General features: G+C 39.6%; 2 long non-coding RNA genes across 3 annotated transcripts; one reads left to right on the top strand and one right to left on the bottom strand.

The window, feature by feature from the left end:
- Nucleotides 1-3,450: 3,450 nt before the first annotated feature.
- On the bottom strand, nucleotides 3,451-4,087 carry LOC122028533. Of its 2 annotated transcripts, none has more exons than XR_006124846.1 (3): nucleotides 3,781-4,087; nucleotides 3,583-3,689; nucleotides 3,451-3,496 (listed from the first exon to the last, which is right to left on the bottom strand). It is a non-coding gene; the product is annotated as an uncharacterized LOC122028533 (long non-coding RNA). The 2 variants fall into 2 exon arrangements; XR_006124847.1 differs by having other exon boundaries at nucleotides 3,478-3,507.
- Nucleotides 4,088-9,109: 5,022 nt separating this feature from the next.
- On the top strand, nucleotides 9,110-9,597 carry LOC122028589. The gene is made up of 3 exons (XR_006124869.1): nucleotides 9,110-9,124; nucleotides 9,226-9,309; nucleotides 9,427-9,597. It is a non-coding gene; the product is annotated as an uncharacterized LOC122028589 (long non-coding RNA).
- The last annotated feature ends 217 nt before the right edge of the window (nucleotides 9,598-9,814 follow it).

The raw sequence follows: 9,814 nt of genomic DNA, 5'->3' as shown, positions 1-9,814 counted from the left end.
ATATTTGAGCTCATCTATGGAATCTGGAGACCAAGAGGAGCACATAGGAACTTGTTTCATCTGATTCTGAGGTCTCTAAGTCGATCAAACGGGTTTTTATGACATTGCATACTTTGCAACGAATCTGGAATTCATTGGAAATTTCCAACGAAATGGCAGATTCGTTGGAAATGTTTCCAACGAAATTCCAACAAATAATATTTTCGTTGCAATTTTTGGGACGAAAATACTATTCGTTGCAAAATTTGCAACGAAGAAATTATTCGTTACAAAATTTGTAACAAATTTTTTTTTTTGTCGCTAACTTGCAACAATATTAGCGACAAAATATCTTTTGTTGCTAATTTGCAACGAATTTATTTTGTTGCTAAATTTGTTGCTAATTTGGAACAGTTTATTATTTTGTTGCAAATTTTGTTGGAAAGTTTGGAACAAAATTTAAATTCGTTGCAAACATTCGTCCCTAATAGACTGTTTTTTTGTAGTGACTCATAGACATCGGTTTTTTAGCCGATGTCTATGAGCGCCTTTTTTTCGTTAATAGACACCGATTTTAACAGCGGTTTTTAAAACCCGGTGTCTATGATAAATAAAATAATTTAATTTTTCCACCCATACTTAGCCAAAATTTACAACACTTCCCTCCAAACCTAAACCTATATCGCGCCGTCCTTCCCCTTGCTAGATCGACGCCCCCTTCCTCTCCGATCAAGATCAACACACGACTCCCTTGTGAGGTCTGTGGAAAATGACCACATCCATATCCTCTTTCCCCTTCTCTTCTCCTCTCCCTTTCGTCTTTGCCCTCTCGCGGGTTGCTCCATCTCTTAGGGTTTCTTCTCATGCTTTTTGGTTTCTGGTTTCTCCGTCTTCTCCTCATGCTTCTTGGTGCTTAGGGTTTCTGCTCCTTCGTCGTCTGCACATTTTGCACATCGCCTAGGGATCTTTCCAATGACGACGTCCTCGACCGCTTCCGCTCTCATTCTCGCCATCATCGTTCTTCTTGTCGCCCCATTGTCACCTGGGAACTTCGCATCGACTAGAGAAGGTAACACTCTCTTCTTCTCTTTCGGTGGGTCGGGGAAAAATCGGAGCTTCGCCACGGAGTTTGCCCACTATGGCGATGCTGAGATGAATAGCTCGGAGGTGAGGGTGACGCGTGCGGTGAACGAGAGCTCCGGGCTTATGATTTACTGGAAACCAGTCAGATTCTTCGGCACCAAGCCTGGGTTCTTTCCATCATATTTAGGTTAATCACAACGATGAAAATTTCAATAACTCTGATATGCTGTTATTTCCTCTCATTAATGTTCGCTTGCTGATCATGTATTTGCCCTTCTATTGTCAAAGAACTATTACATAGGTACAGCCCGAGAACTGTCTAGGTTGAATGGTGTTTGCAAAGCTCCAATCATACAACATTTCTCAGAATCCCTGTCTAGATCAACTACTATTAGAAGCTTTGATTAGAATCAAAGATTTATAAACACTAATTTCAACCTATCAGATCAGTTTTCTAGACCAAAGTTTCACACAGCCGCTGCAATGCAATGGCTTTGCCTTCGTTTGGATATGCTGTCGTCAGTTGTGTTTGCTTTTTCTTTACTTTTCTTAATCTCCATGCCAAGAGGGGTGATTGACCCTGGTAATTTTGTCACGCCCCCAGAGGAGACCCTGTCCGAGAAAATTTCGGCAGCATCTCCCCTGTACGACGGACAATCAAAAATTTCTACAAGCACTAAATACTCAGCCACATGCAGCTGGAATCATAACAATAATAAAAAAATCAATCACCACGCAGTTTATATATATATTCAGCCTCTGGCTGACACAACCACGCAGTAATAATACTCTGACTCAAAAACCACCCTACTCAACTACACTCGTAAAGCTCAAAACCGACGAACTCACCTCTTCTGCCATCCAGGCAGGCATGTAGTAGAATAAAAACCAAATCCGAATCCATCAATATAATAAAATCTATATCATGTCCATAAGCAAATAAATCTAGAACATAACATGTTCAAAACAGTCTAGAACAGAAAAGAAACCAAGAAAACCAAACATATCCTCGAGGTCTGCAGGGACCAGCACTACGTGCAGTGGGGACTAGCGACTGGAACTCCCTCCTGACAGCATCAACCTGAAAATATCAACAATGGAGGCGGGGTGAGTCCAACACTCAGCAGGTACAGTTGATATGCAAAGTAAAGAAATAACACCTAGCACTAATCATGCGTACAGTCTCCTGATAAAGATAAAGGTAACTACAAACCGAAGAAGACAGGAGAGAATCTGTACTAACCAGGACCCGGTAAAAGGACAAACAGTCCGAAAGGTATAGAAGACCTGTATGCATGTCAATCAAGGTATCCAAGCAATGTGCAGCATATAAGTGCAACAAACACAAACACAAACAATAAATGCATCATGCATATGATGCCAATGTCATGGTCACCCCTGACGCCAGTCAGCCAACTCACAACATAAGTGGGACCAAGTGGGTAGGGCTGTGACAACCGTGCACTCAGCAACACTACTCCTGATGAGTGATCGAGTGGACGGGATGCTGTCGGAGTACATACATACTCCTACCCCAAATCATAAATGGGGGAGCGCAATGCTCTCATCTCCCGATACACTATGACGGGGAGGGATCTCTAACGTGCTACACGCTGCGTCACACTACCCATGAGCGGACCAACGGAGCACCGGAAGAGCCAAACTGACGTGCTACCACGCTGTGTCCCGCTACCCATGAGCGTCACAACGGAGCACCGAACAGTGATGAAACTAGCAAAGTGCTCAACAATAAAGGAGCAATCAATCACTCGGCATGCAATCATGCGAATGGTGCATGTCACTAAACATGGTAATATACTAAACCAATCTCTGGACATATCATAATGTGCACCAAAGCAAATGAATCATATCAAGGTATCTGATCATATAAGGTATCCAACCTAGGTCCTGACATGGTAAAATATGGTTATATCACTACCCATGAGCATGTGGAATCAGGTACATATCCATACAAGATGTAAACAAACAATCAATCAACAGGTAGCATGTATTGGGCAGTGATTAACCGAAACAAGTAAGAAACATAATTAATGCATCTTGTTAATTTAATTACTAAGCATATCAAAGACAATAAGTCAAAAGTACCCGCCTCCGATAAAATAGAAAGGTCCAAGCTGACTCCGAGATACTCGTCTCGCGTCAAAGTCCTGAATCAATTCGCACAGTTTCAGTTTAGCTAATTTAATTTTTAAACAAATAGCTAAACTAATTTCTAATCCACTGATCATTTAGGGTTAGTTTCATTAATCCTGATTACACGATTATATAACTTATAAACTTAAGTTATTAATTATTGCTAACACAACTAGCAATAATCTACCATGAAAATCAAAACTCTAAACCTTACCTCAATTCACGGCCGTGATTAATCCATAATCAAGGAATGTGTTTTCTGCTGGAACAAGGTGAGTGGCTGGAAATCCACTTGCAAAACAATCAAGAAGGAAACTCACTAATCAACAAAATAACTCAATTCAAAACATAACCTACTGACCTTACCTCTTCCTTGATGCCCTCAACCAAAGCAAGATTGCCACGACAAGTTCCAACAGCCCCAAATCAAACCTACTGGCCAGACGTAACAACCTACTGCCCTGATCAAGTTGCTGTCCACCAACCGGATCAAGAAGAAATGATCAAGAAATCACAAGACACTCTATTAACAATTAAAGTCCAGTAATAATTTGTTCCCATTACCTCTTCTTCGATGATGACAGCGAGAATCAGAAGTTGGTGAAGCCGCTGTCCACCAAACCCTATACACTAAATTAGCCATCCCACACCCAAGTGCTGCTCACGGCAGGATAAGAATCAAAGCACAGAATTGAAAACAAAAACAAACCCTAAGCCCTCACCTTCAGTCCCACTGGCCGGGTTACAACTACCCCCTGTCACCTTCTTAAGCTCTTGATTTCCGGCGACCTAGGCATAGTGTACAGAGGCGGCGTCGCATAGGGCAGAAACAAGGCCGCAATCACTCTAGATCAGAGACACAAGGAAGGGAAACTTCGGCCGGCGTACAGGGAAGTCGGAGAGGTGGCTCGTCACCGGCGGCAGAGGGGGTCAGCATCGCGGGCAGAAGGCCGGCGCTAGAGTAAAAGGTGCGGCGGTGCTACGGTGGTTAGTGGCGCTCGGCACCTAGGGCACGGCGACGGTGATGCTAGGCAGAGGCGACAGCGCTGCTCAAGTCCAGTGAGTGCAGCGGCTTCGGCAGGGCTCAGTGGCGGCCGACTGTCGGCTATGGTGGCGGCGTGAGGTGGCTAGGGCAGAGGACACAGGGGGAAGAAACCGCCGGCGCCGGCGGTTAGGGCTTTTTTTTTCTCGGCGTCGGGTTCGGGAGTGAGGCTCGGGAGAGAAGGAACACGGGGGGGAAGAAAATAAATGAAAAAGAAAAAGGAATTAGGAATTTTTATAAAAGAAACAATTCCTCGCTTAAATGGGTCGTCCAAACAGGCTTTTCCAGGCCCCATTTTTATCCCGTTAACTCGTCCGTACGAGCTCCGAAATATTCCCGAAAAATGTCCAAAAATTCCGGAAAATTCATTTATTAATAATCGTCATTTTTTTCCGGTATTTTACAAATTTCCTAGCAGACAGTTCAATTCTATGTTATTCAAGTACATGTGATATTAATTTCTACCATTTTGGGTTTGCATCCTCTTCCTCTCAGGTATTTCTGGCCTTGCTGTCACATATGGACTTAATCTTAATAAGGTACTAACTTGGGTCATAAGGAATCTCTGTCAACTTGAAAATCTAATGATATCTGTTGAGCGAATACTGCAGTACATGACCATTGACAGTGAACCACCTTTGTCAATAGAATCAAATAAACTATACTCAAGTTGGCCATTCAATGGAGAAATTGAACTTCATAATTTGCAGGTACACGTGACACCAAACTTATGTAAAACTAGTTTTTTCTAGTTTCCTCCATGTAATTTTGATTTGTGACTTGTTCTTGTCGATTGTTAAGTGTAGATTTTTTCTAGTTGTGGATTCTTTCCGACGATGGTTTGCTTCTCATCCTCAGCAGAGGAGAAAAATTGCATGCTTGGATTGATTACGACGGAGGATCGAAGAGAATAGATGTCAGGCTTTGCCAGGATAAGGATCCGAAAGAAGCAACCCCTTCGATCTCTCACTCTATCGATTTGTCTTACATGTTGTGGAGGGAGGCGTCCTGGGTGGGTTTATCTTCCTGAAGTGGCAATTCTAGTCATGGCAGTAGCATATACTCGTGGAATTTTACAGAGAAGAGTAAGCTCTGTACTTGCACAATTCCAGTTTATTCTGCATTAATGCTTAGCAGCTTCAGGCATTCATATGACTGATGATGAAAGCAAATTAATTGTTCTATAATATAAGTACAGGATTGTTATATCAAAAAATTCATGCTAAAAAAATTTAGTAAAAAATATTTATGGACTCAGTGTATCTTTTTTTAACTAATAAATTGTAAAATAGTTTCCTTGTTTCCCATTCTTTAGGTTATCCTTTGATTGTTACTGCTTCATGGCATCATGAATGTTTTGTTTGGTCTATTAAGTTGTTTGGTTGTGGTTAATTCCAGCTCCTGTTTGAGACAAGAAAATGGTTTTGGTGCTGAGTGAATAGGAGAAATACTAATATACATGTATCCTGATTATATTTGCCCCTTTCATGGAAATTACTATATATTTCTTGTTCCTATTTAACTTTTACAATTCATTTCTGATTATTTTTCATTGTGCGTTGTATTTGTTTGCCTAGTTCCTGTTTGCTACTTTGTAGACAAGTCTCAATTCTTAATCAGGATCGGACAGGATGTGCTGCATGATGTATTTAAAAGGATACTTCTTTCATAATATAGTGATATTCATCGCCTATTCTCATAGAAATTGTTTTGACATGATTTGTTACAGAGCAGGAGTTTTTCCTACTTGCAGGCATCACTCACTAATGATGCTACTGTATCTGTCAACAGATGCTTGTGGAGTCCTAAAGGTTCTATTCTTGGTATGCCGAAGCAAAAAAACAAAGTTGGATTATTTTGATCAAGTTCATCAAACTAAAATTCTTGTTATTCTTCTGTGATACTAATAGGTGTTGCATTTTCAAAGCATCTAGTGCAGATCTATGCTTTTAATCTAAATGAAGAATTACGACAACATTTGGAGGTCAGTTAATAGTTATGGTGTTTGGCAACCATATATATGATGATGATGATAACATCTTGTTCTGCAGATTGATGCTCATATAGACAGTGTTAATGACATTGCCTTTTCCTATCCCAAGAAGACTCTCTCGATCATCACTTGCGGCGATGACAAGGCAATTAAAGTGAGTAAAACCATGTGGTTGATCAGTCAGAAGATTGTACAAGAAGAATTGTATGTTCTTAACAGGTTCCGTTGCATGATGAATAGGTGTGGGATGCTTCAACTGGACAGAAACAGTATACTGGACAGAAACAGAATTATATATTTCTAGTGTTTCATTATTTCTATCTGTGAAGTTTTTCTTCTCAACTTCAACTGATGGTAAAATCAAAGGATGGAGCTATGAGGGTTTGAGATCTAGAGTTTCCTATGAAGCTCCTGGCCACTGGTGCACAACAATGGCATATAGTGCAGATGGAACAAGGCTTTTTTCATGTGGAACAAGTAAAGATGGGGATTCACATTTAGTTGAGTGGAATGAGACTGGTCCTATTAAGCAGACATACAATGGCTTTAGAAAACACTCATTGGGAGTTGTTCAGTTCGACACAACTCGGAACCGCTTCTTGGTTGCAGGGGATGAATTCTAGATTAAGTTTTGGGATATGGATAACACTGATATACTGACTACTACTGATGCAAATGGAGGACTTCCTGTTAGTAGCTTAATCTACGTTAGCTTTTCTTGTATATTTCTTGCAGTTCAAACTTTGAGTTTGTATGCAACTCTTATTTCTCCATGCCAGGCATTTCCTCAACTGAGATTCCAGAAAGATGGTTCATTACTTGCTGTTACGACTAGTGATAATGGAATTAAAATCCTGGCAAATGCTGATGGACAACGGGTTTTAAGGATGCTTGAGGTTTCACGTAGTGTTTCTAAACAATCTAATTCCAATGTGAAGGTAATATTCAACAACTACTCAAAGTGAATATTGTGTTTACAAAATTTTATATGACATGAGCAAAATCTGCAGGCTGTTGTGGATAGTACTAGAGCTGCTGATGTCAAGCCAAGGATTCGTGAAGAAACTGAAAGAATCATAAGCTGGAAGCTAACTGAGATTGTGAATGTTGGGCATCTTAAAACTTTGCGTTTGCCCGATTCAACATCGGCAGTGAGCAAGGTTGTGAGATTGATATACACCAATTCTGGATGCAGTTTACTAGCACTTGGTTCCAATGCAGTGCATAAACTCTAGCAGTGGCCGTGCGATGAACGAAATCCATCGGGCAAGGTCAGAAAGAAACAGTTGTAAGAAATTATCTATTTGCTATAAGCCTAGTGCTGATTGTTTGCTTTGCTTGTTCAGTCAACTGCATCTGTTGCTCCTCAGCTCCGTCAGCCACCAAATGGTATTCTTATGACCATTTTCTTTGCTTGTTCAGTGCATAAACTCTAGCAGTGGCCGTGCGATGAACGAAATCCATCGGGCAAGGTCAGAAAGAAACAGTTGTAAGAAATTATCTATTTGCTATAAGCCTAATGCTGATTGTTTGCTTTGCTTGTTCAGCCAACTGCATCTGTTGCTCCTCAGCTCCGTCAGCCACCAAATGGTATTCTTATGACCAATGAAAGGAGTGATAACAATCCAGAAGAAGCAACTGCTTGTATTGCTTTATCTAAGAATGACTCTTATGCAACGTCTGCATCAGGTGGAAAAGTTTCTTTGTTAAATATGAGGACTTTTAAGGTGTGTAGCCATGAATTGATTTTACTCTTGCTACCAAAAATGGAGAAACCAAACCGACTAAATCGAAACATATCTTTCAGGTTATAACCACTTTTATGCCAACCCCACCGGCAGCCATGTCTTTAGCATTTCATCCTGAAGATAATAACATGATTGCTGCTGGAATGGAAGATTCTAGTATTTTGATCTATAATATTCGGATTGATGAGGTTCATAATCTCGTGCTTTCTATTTGTCAAACTATGTCGATTCTTGATGCCTTCCATAGTTTGTATTGCTTTTGAAATTCAATAGGTAACTTCCTCTTTTGCATTACTTTGAAATCATTGTCTATAATGTCACTTTCTTGTAGGTGAAAATCAAACTCAAGGGCCACTAAAAAAAGATAACCGTCTTGCATTTTCCCCTTCACTAAATGTTCTCGTGTCTGCTAGAGCCGATGCTCAGGTGTGCAGATAAAAAATAATTCATTGTCGACCATATCTCCACTTGCGTTCCGAGTCATATTTTAAAGTTGTATCTGCTAACATCTTCGCTTCTAATGTATATTCTAACCCCTTTACTTGGTGATTATATGCAGCTTTGTGTTTGGAGCATGGGTAGTTGGAAGAAGAAAAACTCCCGCTTTATCCAGGCGTTTACTGGATGTACATCTCCATTAGTTGGGGACATCCAAATTCAATTTCACAGTAATCAGACACATCTGTTGGTTGTTCACGAAAGGCAAATAGCTATCTATAACAGTAAACTCGATTCTTTGTGTTGGGTTAGTTCTTTGTGTTGACCAGAATATCACTTAGTATTAGTCACTTTGTTAAGATTAAGAGAATTATACTTTTCAAGTAACATTTATTTCTTCTTTGTCATCTATTACCAACATATTTTTTGTTTTTATAACTTTTGTCAAAATGAGGAATTTAACATTTTTTGGGTATTGATTTTGTTTTCTTTATGTGCTTATTTCTTAATAATTTTTCTCATTGACCAAGAAGTTTTTGGACATGTTATTTTACTTTACATTATTCCTATTTCTTTCATTAGATGTTGAGATTGTGGAAATTTCCTATGCAGCGTCTTTCACATATTTTGAAGGTAAATGGATATATTCAGGAACTCCAACTAAACAGTTTAGGTATTGGAGATGAGGTTGTTTAATTTTACTTGTTGCAAGTTCCGGTTGTTTGTTTCTTGAGGAAGAAAATGATTCTTGATTTTGGTAAAGTCTGAATGCTAAATATGTTATGTAGGGTGCAAGGGTTATTGCAGATATGCTGAAAGAAAATCAAACTTTACGTGTACTGGAACTTAACAATAATATGATTGAATATTCTGTATGACCTTATTCTTGGGCAATCTTTCATGTTTTTTTTATGAAATTCCTAGATCTTTTACACTTTGTTTCTGGTGTCCTTACTCCTTACACCTTATTTCCATGTGAAATTTTATAGGGTTTTGCAAGTCTTGCTGGAGCACTAGTTGAGAATAAGGCAATTCGATCTATACATCTCAAGCTAATAAGACTTACACACACTTAGATTTTCTATCCATGCAGTTCTTTCTTGCAGATTTAATTTCTTCATCAGATCTGTTGGCTTTCCAGTATTTATTGATTGTATTACTTCTCAGCAATTATGTAAAACTATATTTCTTCTTGTTTAGGAAAAATAACACTTATAGATATTGGCAACAATGAGATTGGTCCCAAAGGCGCCTTTAGCATCGCTGAGTTTGTTAAGAAAACTAAGTCCTTGCTACAGCTGAATCTTTACATGAATGACATTGGCGATGCGGTGTGGTTATTGACTATTATTGCTTTATGCTCTGTTGCTTCACTTA

This window comes from Zingiber officinale, chromosome 10B (assembly GCF_018446385.1).
Source record: "Zingiber officinale cultivar Zhangliang chromosome 10B, Zo_v1.1, whole genome shotgun sequence".
In the NCBI taxonomy this organism is placed as follows: Eukaryota; Viridiplantae; Streptophyta; class Magnoliopsida; order Zingiberales; family Zingiberaceae; genus Zingiber; species Zingiber officinale.
The sequence above is the reverse complement of the archived record's forward strand: the minus strand, read 5'-3'. Positions and strand labels throughout refer to the sequence as shown.